Here is a 14,022-nt window from a genome sequence, read left to right on the forward strand (position 1 = left end):
ACTTATGTTATATTAATTATATCATTTAAACTTATGTTAACTTTATAATTCAATTCAATTTAATTAAACTTATGATATGACATGATTATACATATATGACTTTAAATAACATTATAACTTATATTATTAATATAAACTACACTTTACTTTCAATGTTGACTATGTTTGACCAAGGTTGACTTTTGAGTTGACTTTCGGCTGACTTTGAATTTCAGTTGATTTTTGTTGACTTTTCTAATTAAGGAAACTTTCCGAAGTTAAAAAATTTCCAAAAATAGAAACATTTTAAATATGGAAACTTTCCAAAAATAGAAACTTTCCAAAAATATAAACTTTTCTAAAATAGAAACTTTCCAAAAATAGAAATTTTCCAGAAATGGAAACTTGCTAAAAATAGAAAGTACGTGTTATACGCTGTCCTGATCATAACGAAACATACTGAGTGTTGTTCTATGCTTATTCGCAACAAGTACTATAGCTATCATACTAAGATTTGACCTAAGTTAGTTATTTATATCGACCTGCTTTATTTATAGATCGGCGTTGTGGTCATTCTTGATCACTGTATCATTTGCTGGTTCGCATTTCTGTATTGTTGCTTCGTTTACGTTAAGGTGAGTTATAGTCCCATTTTTCTATTTTAAATCTGTTGGGATGAGAATACATGCAATTTATTATTTTTTACATATTGGACACAAGTGGAAATTTGTTTAAATTATTCATTGTGAGTCGAACGAAAATATTTCCTAATCTGGTAATTTTAATCACTGGTTTCTACTGGTGAACGCGAATCCTATGGATAGATCTATTGGACCTGACACCCCCATTTCGTGCTAGTCGCGCTAGCAGTTACAAACGGAATATATTAGTACTTCATATTTTGGAAGATACACCTGTTCAGTGTATATTCTTATATTGGTTTTTGTTAAGGGTAAGGAGTTGTTAAGTGAATTACCAGGTGGCTCACGGATTAATGGAATAATGTTTTTATATATTTTTGAGCATATAATTTTGTGATCCAAGATGAGTCTGTATGTTTTTAAATATAAATTTTTATGGTTTAAATTAATTATTGTTGCAATATTAAACCTATAATTCACTCAACATTTTTGTTGACAGTTTACTCGCATGTTTTATTCTCAAGTTCATGATTTACTGCTTCCGCTGTTCTTAGAGAGTCTGCATTGTCTGTCGCAGATTTTGATTAAACATTAAACATTGCATTCTACTTTAAATATTGTTACATTGTGGGTAGTTGTTGACTTTGTTTTGGTCAACTTTTGGTTAAGTATTTATGTGTGGTTTTTCTAAACTTACATATTTTGGTAGGTTTCCTTTATAGGAAATCATTTTTAAATAAAGAATGCAATGTTATTTATTAAATTCATTTAGATTTATGATCAATCTGTGGGACCAAGTAACGGAGCCGCTAAGGGTACTTGGTGGGTCTTTATAGTTGGTATCAGAGCATTGTTTGTAGGGAATTAGGCTGCATTGATGTCATTACCCCAAGTCATAGGGTGCATTAGTGAGTCTAGTCTGCAGCCTGACCAATAGCGTATTATTATATTTGATTATTTGTATCCTATTGTATGTATATCGATTCAGATACGTACATCTCTCTCCTGTGTTCTGATTCCGGGAGGAACTCCCATTTCGGTTGAATATATTCTACGACTCATTCGAGTTTATCTTCTACACGACCACCTCGGTTAGTGAAACCGAGGGATGTCATTCATGACTTCTGAAATTCTCGACATTTCTATGTCATCTATAATGGTTACGTATATAACGTCTGAGTTATGTTACGCGAGATGTCATTCTTGACTTCTAAAATGCTTGGCATTTCAATGTCAGCTATTACGTTTATGTATATAACATTCTTGTTATATTGCGTGCCTTTGTGCCTTTGTACTTTGGTTTGTGAACCATAAAACGTCATTCTTGACTTTTAAAGATTCTTGACACTTCAAAGACATTTTTATGTCATCGTAAATCCTATTCATTTCTTTTGATATTTTTGTCTCTTTGTGCTATCCTTAGCACACTGTTTAAGAAATCGTTTTAGAGAAATTGTGTAGAAATTCAAGGTTGATCACGTGTCCTAACCTTATGTAGTGCTATTGGAATGGAACTATGAATTAGTGAAATAAAATGGCATCTGGCCAACGGGATTATATTACGGTAATTCATATAGAAATTCCAGTATTGTGACATGAGGAATAGAAAGCGAGTCAAAGAAAATATTTACACTACTCATTCAGAAATTCCAATGCTATTACATGAGGAATGAAAATACTCATTATCTTATTTGTTGATGTACGAAGAAATCATTTTAACCAAACTATCTATCTCATGCTCATGAGTAGATTTACAGTCTCTCAGATACAATAAAAATTGTGAATCGAGGAGCCGTGGAATTTTTTAGTCATTTTTGTTAACGGCATACCTCTTATTCCTTGATAATTCATCATCACTTGTTGAATTTGGGTTCACACTATTACACTATGTTTAATGTTAGTTCGATACTCACCACCATATCCTTGCTGGGGGACATGATACATATTCTTATGTGTCTGGTAGTGACACCTCCGGAATTCCCTATAACGTGCATCTTGTTATCTATTATTATGCTTTTGGCGTGGATTTTCATATAATTCCCATGACCACATTTGAAAATTCAACGGACATAATTGACAATCACTTGTATGGATTTTATTTGAACCCTCAAGCGTCGAACTAATAACCACCTTACTATTTCGTCCCTTATGCTGAGAAGGTAATTATCTCACGGGCATAACCTTTTCAAGAATCGAACCTACCAACGGGTATCTTTTGATTAATATGATCAAGAAAATTTTCACACTCGTACGTTCATTAAATAGAAGATTGCTCGGCACCATGCGAGTAATTATGTTGTACCCAACTAAAAATAGTTCACTATGAATTTAAAACATAGGGTGAGATACATCATCTGAAGTTCTTTCGTTTGCCTGTGGGCTGTGGCATGAGCCAAATTCATCCTAATTACATCAGAAAACTACTATGACAAATAAAGGAATTCAAAAATATTTTGACGTATCCTCTTCTTGGGTCAGATTTGGCCAAAGTTTATATATTTCTACCTTTACATGGGTACTATGTTATTCTTCACACACTCAATATGATCAAGGGTAACGTTGATATAATTTTCATTATGCTACCTAAGGTTAAGCATCGAACCATTTGTTGTGCATATAAGATAAGTTATGACCTTTGAGTCATGAATCACTTCTTAAAGATCTTATGATACTTCATTTTGCCTTGGTGCTAAGAGCATTAGCTGCACCAACCAATCACTGCTCAGACCCATTAGTTCGTGTTTCCTAATCTCATGTTGGGACTTGCATCCTCTCATTTACAACATTGTGTGCTGGATATTTATCTTCTCACTCAAACTTTCACATGGATAAACTTTGAGATCATCGGTTACATGTCGTTAGAGATTTCCCGAGGTATTTCCTGAGGATTTACCTGGATTCCGCCGCATCACGCGGTAGAATTTCAAATTGATCTTGTACCCGGTGCTGCTCTTGTAGCACGTGCTCTTTATAGACTTGCTCCTTTTGAACTTCAAGAATTGTCAAGTCAACTTCATGAGTTGTTAGACAAAGGTTTTATTCGTCCCAGTTCATCCCACTGGGGAGCTCCTGTTTTGTTTGTTAAGAAGAAAGATGGTTCATTTCGGTTGTGTATTGATTATCCCGAGTTGAACAAGCTTATAGTAAAGAACCGTTACCCGCTTCCGATTATTGATGATCTGTTCGATCTACTTCAAGGTTCATCCGTTTATTCTAAGATTAATCTCCGTTCCGGTTATCACTAACTGCGGGTTAAAGAGACTGATATTACGAAAACCGCTTTACGTACCCGTTATGGTCACTACGAATTTCTGGTTATGCCGTTCGGATTGACTAACGCACCTGCAGTGTTCATGGACCTCATGAACCGTGTGTGTAGTCCTTATCTGGAAAAGTTCGTTATCGTTTTCATCGATGATATTCTCTTCTATTCCAGGAGCGATCAAGAGCACGAAGAACATTTGAAGTTAGTGCTTGATTTGTTAAGAAAAGAAGAACTATATGCTATGTTTTCGAAGTGTGCCATCTGGTTGAAAGAAGTTCAATTCCTTGGACACGTTGTTAGTAAAAAAGGTAATTCAACTTGATCTGCCAAGATTTAGGCAATTGAGAAGTGGGAAATTCCAAAGACTCCTACTCAGGTTCATTAATTTCTAGGCTTGGCAGGCTATTATAGAAGGTTATTACAAGATTTTTCACGACTAGCGAAACCTCTGACTACTTTAACACATAATGGGAAGAAGTATGAGTGGAAGAGTGAACAAGAGTCTGCTTTTCAAAATCTGAAGAAGAAGTTAACTTCCGCTTCGATATTATCACTACCTGAGGCTAATGATGACTTTGTTGTCTATTGTGACGCTTCGCGTCAGGGCTTTGGTTGTGTTTTAATACAGCGAAAGGAAGTCATTGCTTACGCGTCACGTCATTTGAAGGTTCATGAACAAAATTATACAACCCATGATTTAGAATTGGGAGCTGTTGTGTTTGCACTTAAGATTTGGAGACATTATCTGTATGGGGTCAAAAGTACAGTGTACACTGATCATAAAAGTCTTCAACATATCTTTGATCAAAAACAGCTGAATATGAGACAGTGAAGATGGGTTGAGTTGTTGAACAATTATGATTGTGAACTCCTTTATCATCCAGGGAAAGCCAATGTTGTGGCTGATGCTTTAAGTTGATAAGAGAGAGTTGAACCTCGTAGGTTTAGAGCCTTGAATATGACCATTCGAATGAACCTCGCAAGGCATATTCTTGTGGCTCAATAAGAAGCCTTGAAGGAGGAGAATTTTGCGAAAGAGAAGGTCAGAGGTTTAGGTAAGAAATTTGAGGTACGAGCAGATGGTACTCAGTATTTTGCGGGACATCTTTGGGTTTCGAAATTTGGTGATTTGCGACAACTTGTGTTAGATGAAGCTCATAAGTCTAGGTACTCTATTCATCCTGGTTCAGGAAAGATGTATCATGATCTGAAGGAGCTATATCGGTGGCCTAACTTGAAAGCTGATGTGGCTACTTATGTGGCTAAGTGTTTGACCTGTGCTAAGGTTAAAGCTGAACATCGAAACCGTCCGGACTTCTGGTGCAACCTGAGATTCCCGAGTGTAAGTGGGAAGGTATTACTATGGACATTATTATGAAATACGAAGTTACCGAGAGTTGTGGGTGGTTATGATACCATTTGGGTGATTGTAGATCGACTCACAAAGTTCGCTCATTTCTTGCCAATTAAAGAAACGGAGTCGATGGAAAACCTTACTCTGTTGTATTTGAAGGAAATTGTTTTATTTCAGACCGAGACAGTCGATTCACATTTTGCCAGTCCTTACAGGAAGCTTTGGGAACTAAGTTGGATATGAGCACTGCTTATCATCCACAGTCGGATGGTCAGAGTGAAAGGACCATCCAAACATTGAAAGACATGTTGTGGGCATGCGTGATTGATTTTGGTAATGGTTGGGATAGGTACTTGCCACTGCCTGAATTTTCTTATAATAACAGTTATCATGCAAGTATTAAAGCCGCACCGTTCGAGGCTCTGTATGGTAGAAAGTGCAGGTCTCCTATATGTTGGAATGAGGTTAAGGATTCTCAACTCACAGACCCAGAAATTATTCATGAGACTACCAAGAAGATCGTACAGATTAAAGAAAGGTTGAGAACCGCCAGGAGTCGGCAAAAGAGTTATGCCGATGTTAGAAGAAAAGATTTAGAATTTCAAGTCGGTGACCATGTTATGTTGAAGGTATCACCTTGGAAGGGTGTGGTATGATTTGGTAAGAGAGGAAAGTTGAATCCTCGATTTGTTGGACCATTTGAGATTACAGAGAGTCGAACCCATGGCTTATCGTTTGAAATTGCCACAAGAACTTAGCGCCATTCACGACGTTTTTCATGTTTCGAATTTGAAGAAGTGTTTGGCCGAGGCCGATGAAACTATTCCTCTTGATGAACTTCATGTTGATAAACAACTCCATTTTATTGAAGAACCTGCCGAGATTATGGATCGGGAGGTTAAGACACTCAAGCAACGTAGGATTCCTAGACGCGGGCCCTAGTTCACTTGGGAACATGAAGATCAGATGAGGCAGAAATACCCGCATTTTTTCTCAAATGGTGAGTCAACCCCTGCACCTGCTTAAATTTCGGGACGAAATTTCCGTAACGGGAGGGGACTGTCACGACCCTACTTTTTCCGTTATCTTTTTCCGTTAAGTATTTAACGTCTGTTAATTGTTATTCGTGCCACATCATTTCTATAACTTATATTATTATTTTAGTAATAATATATTCCTTATTATGTGTTATATGAATATTTGTATTCGTATATAAAATTGTACGTTTTTACCTGTCGTGGATTTATATCCGGCGAATCATTTCTGTTTTCAAACCAACGATTAGACTTTTGAGATTTTTGAATCCAAATTATTTTAATTATGATGTTTTTATATCATATGAGTATATAAAGTATTTCTATATTTTATTTTTCGCGTGTGCGTGATTCCTCCGAAGATTTAATAGCGTAACAGCATTTTCACGTTTCGGGCTTTGTTCGGGTATTCGGGCCAAAAGCTATTAGTCATTTAACAAAATTGGCCCACTAAGGGGCCCACTCTACCATTTTTGGCCGGACCCTCTTTAGAGAGGGGGGTAATGTGTGATTTTTGCATACTAGTGCCTTTTAGTCAAAAATTCACTACTACATTCATTTTAAATAAAACCTAAAGGCTTCTTCTCCTCTCCTCTCATCTTTCACGACTTCTATAGCCCCGTCATCATCATTTTCAGTTTTCTTCATCAACATATCAATTATTCATCATCTATAAAGATCAATTGCATATACGGGTTCTCCATCTCGCGATCTTCAACATCCTTCTTCTTGATATTTGATTAGGGTATAAACCCTAACCCTAGCTTTTTCAATTTCAATTATTTTTACTGATTTTATGTGTATGATGATGTTATAGTACTTGTATATGATTGTATTGTTGTTATTATGCGTAAAATTGCTCGATTTCATGTGTTTTCGGATGATCAAAAAGTGGACAGCCTATATAATGTTAAAATCAGTACACTTAACATATGTTTTTGGTTAAATAAAGTAATTATATGAGTTCCTCTCATCAAGACAATAATTTTAGGCTTTGGATTCAAGTTTTTTCAAGTTTCAGATCAAAAGTTATGTTTGTTTTTGCATTTTGTTGAAATTGAAATGTAAAAGCATGTAGGAACAAATGGGGTACGACTTTGTGACCATTTTTGGAGCCTTTAGGGTGTACCATTGGGTTAGGATTGATGATTGGATGATCATTCATGTTCGGATCATCGAAATCCGAGCCACGGATCACCCGGAATGGCTAAAACAAGATTTAAATCAGATTAAAGAATTTAGTTGGTTCATGGCTGTTCTCCACAACCCATGAACAGATCTTAGGGTATTCTTGAGTGCACTAATGTGTCGGGTTGGTTGGTTAGACGAAGATATATATAAAATTCGTCAAAGACCGACACCCGAGGCTCAAGTTATGACCCGGCGAACTTTTAATTAAACTTATAGTTATAAAATTTGAAATTATTTTATCAATAATGATTTTCATTATTATTAAATTACTTATGATATAAAAGTAAATTTTTAATTAAGACTTATGATATATATATTTATTATATCATTTAATAATTATATAATGATTTAATTATACTTTTAATTAAACTTATGATTAATAATACTTTTATTATTAATGAAAAATACTTATGATAAGTATTAAACTTATGCTATGAGATTATTATATCAAGACTTATAATAAGGATTAATTAATTATTTAATTATTATAAGGCTTAGTTATTATTTAATTATAATTTAATTACTAAATACTTATGGTTTAATAATTATAATTAAAACTTATGATATGATTAATAATTCATTATTAATTAATAATACTTATGATATGATTAAAAATTTATAATTAATTAATAATACTTATGTTATGATTAATATTTAGTTAATTAATTAAATACTTATGTTATATTAATTATATCATTTAAACTTATGTTAACTTTATAATTCAATTTAATTTAATTAAACTTATGATATGATATGATTATACATATATGACTTTAAATAACATTATAACTTATATTATTAGTATAAACTACACTTTAATTTTAATGTTGACTATGTTTGACCAAGGTTAACTTTTGAGTTGACTTTCGGTTGACTTTGACTTTCAATTGACTTTTGTTGACTTTTCTAATTAAGGAAACTTTCCTAAGTTAAAAACTTTCCAAAAATAGAGACCTTCCTAAAATAGAAACTTTCCAAAATTAGAAATTTTCCAGAAATTGAAACTTGCTAAAAATAGAAACTTTCTAAAAATAGAAAGTACGTGTTATACGCTGTCCTGATCATACCGATACATACTGAGTGTTGCTCTATGCTTATTTGCAACAAGTACTATAGCTATCATACTAAGACTTGACCTAAGTTAGTTATTTATATCGACCTGCTTTATTTATAGGTCGGTGTTGTGGTCATTCTTGATCACTGTACCATTTGCTGTTCGCATTTCTGTATTGTTGCTTCGTTACGTTAAGGTGAGTTATAGTCCCATTTTTCTATTTTAATCCTGTTGGGATGAGAATACATGTAATTTATTTTTTTTACATATTGGACACAAGTGGAAATTAGTTTAAATTATTCATTGTGAGTCGAACGAAAATATTCCCTAATCTGGTAATTTTAATCACTAGTTTCTACTGGTGAACGCGAATCCTATGGATAGATCTATCGGGCCTGACAGCCCCATTTCGTGCTAGTCGCGCTAGCAGTTACAAACAAAATGTATTAGTACTTCGTATTTTGAAAGATACACCTGTTCAGTGTATATTGTTATATTGGTTTTTGTTAAGGGTAAAGAGTTGTTAAGTGAATTACCAGGTGGCTCACGGGTTAATGGAATAATGTTTTTATATATTTTCGAGCATATAATTTTGTGGTCCAAGATGAGTCTTTATATTTCCAAACATAAATTTTTATGGTTTAAATTAATTATTGTTGCAATATTAAACCTATAATTCACTCAACATTTTTGTTGACAATTTACTCGCATGTTTTATTCTCAAGTTCATGATTTACTGCTTCCGCTGTGCTTAGAGAGTCTGCATTGTCTGTCGCAGATTTTGATTAAACATTAAACATTGCATTCTACTTTAAATATTGTTAAATTGTGGGTAGTTGTTGACTTTGTTTTGGTCAACTTTTGGTTAAGTATTTATGTGTGGTTTTTCTAAACTTACATATTTTGGTAGGTTTCCTTTATAGGAAATCATTTTAAATAAAGAATGCAATGTTATTTATTAAATTCATTTAGAGTTATGATCAAGCTGTGGGACCAAGTAACGGAGCCGTTAAGGGTACTTGGCGGGTCGTTATAGATAGGTACTCTAAACAACATAATATAAAAAAAGACTATCTGAGTATACATATCATAACATTATTACAGGGAAACGTCGTTCAATGAAATGTTGACTACAAAGAGTATCGCACGCTTAGCAGAACCTTGCAACCAAATGCTGCATACAAGATGTATAAGTTCACCTGTAAAAAGACCGAAAACTGGCAATGAACATTACCAACACCAACAACCCTAGAAATAGGTTCACAAATAAAATTCGAACCAATACTCCCAGAAGGATTTCCAAGCCATCACTTAAATTTTGACGACTACCACACCGTACAAGACCTAGTAATACACACGACTCCCATTCCAACAGGTACATTGATTTATCTGCAGAATTTACCACAAAACAGGTTATAAAAGTGCACTAACACAAATTTATAACCAAAGATTACATAGGTCGCGTGCTTCAGGTTAAGGAATTTCAAGGAGGAAAACGGCTTATCAACATAGTGGACCAGAGGTAAAATATCTACAACTCACACAACGTTAACATAAATTTATAGCTCACAACATCACATACTGACTAAACTAATGTTCAAATACCAGAAACCAAATAATTTCACTTCTACTATGGAATGAGCAAGCAAGAAATTTTGATGTTGCCGGGTACAACAGCAGCGAAAGGCGAGTCATAATCGATGTCAGCTCCTGTTGGGCAAACTATTTCTCAAAATAGATATAAAAAAAACCATAAAATAAGATTCATTCTTAGTAGTCAAATTAAAATTTAAAACAAAATGCACAAAACAAACTTTCACAACTTTTTCAGTGCAACTGCAGCTTAAAGGAACAAATGCTACTGATGTTATGCGAGGTGTATATGAAATAGCTTTATTTTTACGAGGAAATACTATTAAATACGATACAATTTTACACAAGATATTTATTTATTTATAGAATAGATATACCAAAACCTTGCTACAACACTTATAGGCAGTGTACCTAATCATACAGTAGTGTAGTTTTTAGTAAGTCCGGTTCGTTCCACAGGGAATCTTTTAAACAAAGCTTAACGCTATATTAGTTTTAATTTATAAAAATACAAATATATATAAGTAATATTATTATTATAAAGGGGGTTTTTACCGTTTAATAACCGGTTTGTCGATTTTAAAACTTTAGTCGCAGTTGAAACCTAATGTAAAATATTAAATAAATAAAAGACTTAATTTAAAGCGTAAAGTAAATAATGATAATGAAATTGCGAATAAATAAAAGTGCGATAAAATAAAATTACGATAATTAAAGAGTACGATAATTAAAAGTGCAATTAAATACAATGACAATAATTAAAAGTGCAATTAAATACAATAACAATAAATAAAGGTGCAATAATTAGAAGTGCAATTAAATATGAAAATAAAGGAATTATGCTTATTTAAACTTCCGTAATCATGATGTTTGACGTGTTGAATTTTAGTTTTATGCCCATGGGTTAATTGTCCTTTGTCCTGGATTATTTAATATGTCCGTCTGGTTTTTGTCCATAACAGTCCATCAGTCATAAATATAAAGTGCGAGTGTCCTCGTCAAATTATCCTTATACCCGAAGTCAAATATTCCAACTAATTGGGGACTTAAACTGTAACAAGGTCTTAATACTTTGTTTAATAATTACACCAGGATATCGACTGCGTGTAACCCAAGGTTTTAATACTTTGTTATCAATTATGTCAAGTGTCCTTGTACATAATTTCACCCTTGTTTTAATAAGTCCATAGACTATTAATCCATTCCCGTGTCCGGTTAAATGAACGATTATTCGTACATATAAATATCTCGCCCATCGTGTCCGATTGAGTGTATATGGTTATTTATAGGGACGTCCAATTGTAAATCTTTATATTAAAATTAACAAACTATCATTTAGATAAATAAATATAAAGCCCATTAATAGCCCATAGTCTAATTTCCACAAGTGTCGTTCTTTTGTCCAAACCCCAATTATGGTACAAAGCCCAATTACTCAATTTTAGTATTTAGCCCAACATCATGATTACTTCGTTTTAAATAAGCATAATAATAACTTAGCTACGAGACATTAAATTAAAAAGGTTGAACATAACTTACAATGATTAAAAATAGCGTAGCGTTACACGGACAGAATTTCGACTTACACCCTTACAACATTCGCTAACATACCCTTATTATTAGAATTAAAATTAAAATTAAAATTAAAATTAAAATATATATATATATATATATATATATATATATATATATATATATATATATATATATATATATATATATATATAATACGTTGATGAATGAAGAAGGAAAAAGATGTAAAAAATTTGGCCGAATGCTCGGCCTTTTAAAGGTGGATTTCTGAATTTTTGGGCTCCACGAGTGCGGTCTTTTTGGTCTTCAAAGCTCTGCGAGTGCGGAGCTGTGGATTGCAGCTCACACAAGTTTGGCTCCTTGCTTGCCGACGGATTATATAATATAATATATATATTAATTTTAAGAATTAATTATATATTATATTATATTCATGTGCATAGTTGACTTGTAATTTTCAGTCCGTTGCGTCGAGCGTTGAGAGATGACTCTGGTCCCGGTTCCGGATTTTTGAACATCCAAGCGTACAATTTAATATCTTGTATTTTGTGTTTCGAATCTTGTACTCTTGTAATTTTGAGACGTTTCTCATCAATAATTGGAACCACTTTGATTGTATTTTGTACTTTTGAGCTTTTTGGTCGTTTGCGTCTTCAATTCGTCGAATCTGTCTTTTGTCTTCACCTTTTATTATTTAAACAAATATTACTTGTAAATAGGACAACTGCAACTAAAAGCTTGTCTTTCTTGAGGAATAATGCTATGAAATATATGTTCGTTTTTAGCATTATCAAATATTCCCACACTTGAGCGTTGCTTGTCCTCAAGCAATATAGTCTTGAATATACAAGAATCACTTCTTTATTCTTCACACTTTGTACATCAGTGATTTCTTTACGGCGGTATAAACAATGGTAGTAACGATGTGGTTTACAGTCTCACATGACTTATGAAAATTTAGATCCATTAAGGAAATTGGATCTTTATGAAAACATTTGATCTTTTGAAAATTCAATCTAGTTTTTACCCTAGATATGTTTTCCGGAATAACCCTTCACCGATGTTTGCAAATTTTTTTTGTAGGTTTGGTGGGTTTTAGATTTGAAAATTTTAGCTCAAAACTTGTGGTTTTGTGTCACCCACTTGCTAACCTTGTATTGGGAAAGTAACACGTCTAGTATACTTGCTCCGTATATTACCTTTCGGTAAACTACCGTCCGGTTTTAAAGGAAAGCGTTGAACAAGCAACTGTTCAGGCAATGTCCCCTGACATACTTTTAATTATGGTCTATAACGTGTCGGACGCAATTACTATCCTTTGTAGGAGCAATAGTAAAGCTCACCCTTATAATTTTTCGGTCTGGCACAAGGTTCTGTCTTTGACCATGCTATGCAACCACCGTTCTTACGGTTGACACCCAATTTGGTTCAGGTGACCTAATGAATTCCAGGTGAATTCCTAGGATTTTACGTTCAATGGTAATGAACGCATTGAAAATGGGTTTTCAGAAAACAAATCGCTTTGTGATTTTGATCAAAATATTTTCTCGTTCAAGCTCGAGTTTAGATATCATCGAATTCCATGAGTTTGTAATTCTCAATCTTTAAGGTCAATCTCTAGGATTGAGTAATATCAGTCTTAAAAGCTGATTTTTGATCTTTTAAGGAGATTATCCTTTTTGGGGGTCTGATTCATTAGTTTTATCCAGCTAATTTGCACGGCGTCCTCCCCATTTTACAAGACAGATCCTCTCATGTTTAGGATAAGTCTGACCACTTGGCGACCCTGTTTGATGCTGAGGTCCGTGGATTTCCTGCTGATTTTAGAGATGACTTTTCTAGATTTTTCGTCAATCCTACAGCTGGTCTGGACGACAACTTCATGACCTATATCAAGAAGCGCGTGTCTTTTTCGGAAGACTTTACTTCCTTTTAATGATAGAATTGACTCATCGTGTAGATCCATCTATTCTTTCAAATATATTACAGTAAATCGGGTAAAACTTTTTAGTTTAGTCCAAAGCAAAAGTATCTTCAATTATTTGTTACAGAAATATGTGACATATGTTTAAGATAACTTGGTAAATTTTCCCACACTTGGCTTTTATTTTATTTTATTTGCCTTTTTATTGTCCTCTATTCCATTTTAAATGAATTCTAACATTTTGATTTGTTTCTCAATTTATGACCTTTCCGAGGTAACAATAATTTCGGTGTTAACACCTAGTTTTGTCGTTCATAAATATGTATAAACATGATTTTGAGTTCATTTAATTGAAAATTTTGAAAAATTTTACTAGAAGTGAGTAGTCAGTATATAAGACTAGGGCTGTTCTTTGTTATCAGAGAGCACTAGATTCTAATACAACTACTACATT

This window comes from Rutidosis leptorrhynchoides, chromosome 3 (assembly GCF_046630445.1).
Source record: "Rutidosis leptorrhynchoides isolate AG116_Rl617_1_P2 chromosome 3, CSIRO_AGI_Rlap_v1, whole genome shotgun sequence".
In the NCBI taxonomy this organism is placed as follows: Eukaryota; Viridiplantae; Streptophyta; class Magnoliopsida; order Asterales; family Asteraceae; genus Rutidosis; species Rutidosis leptorrhynchoides.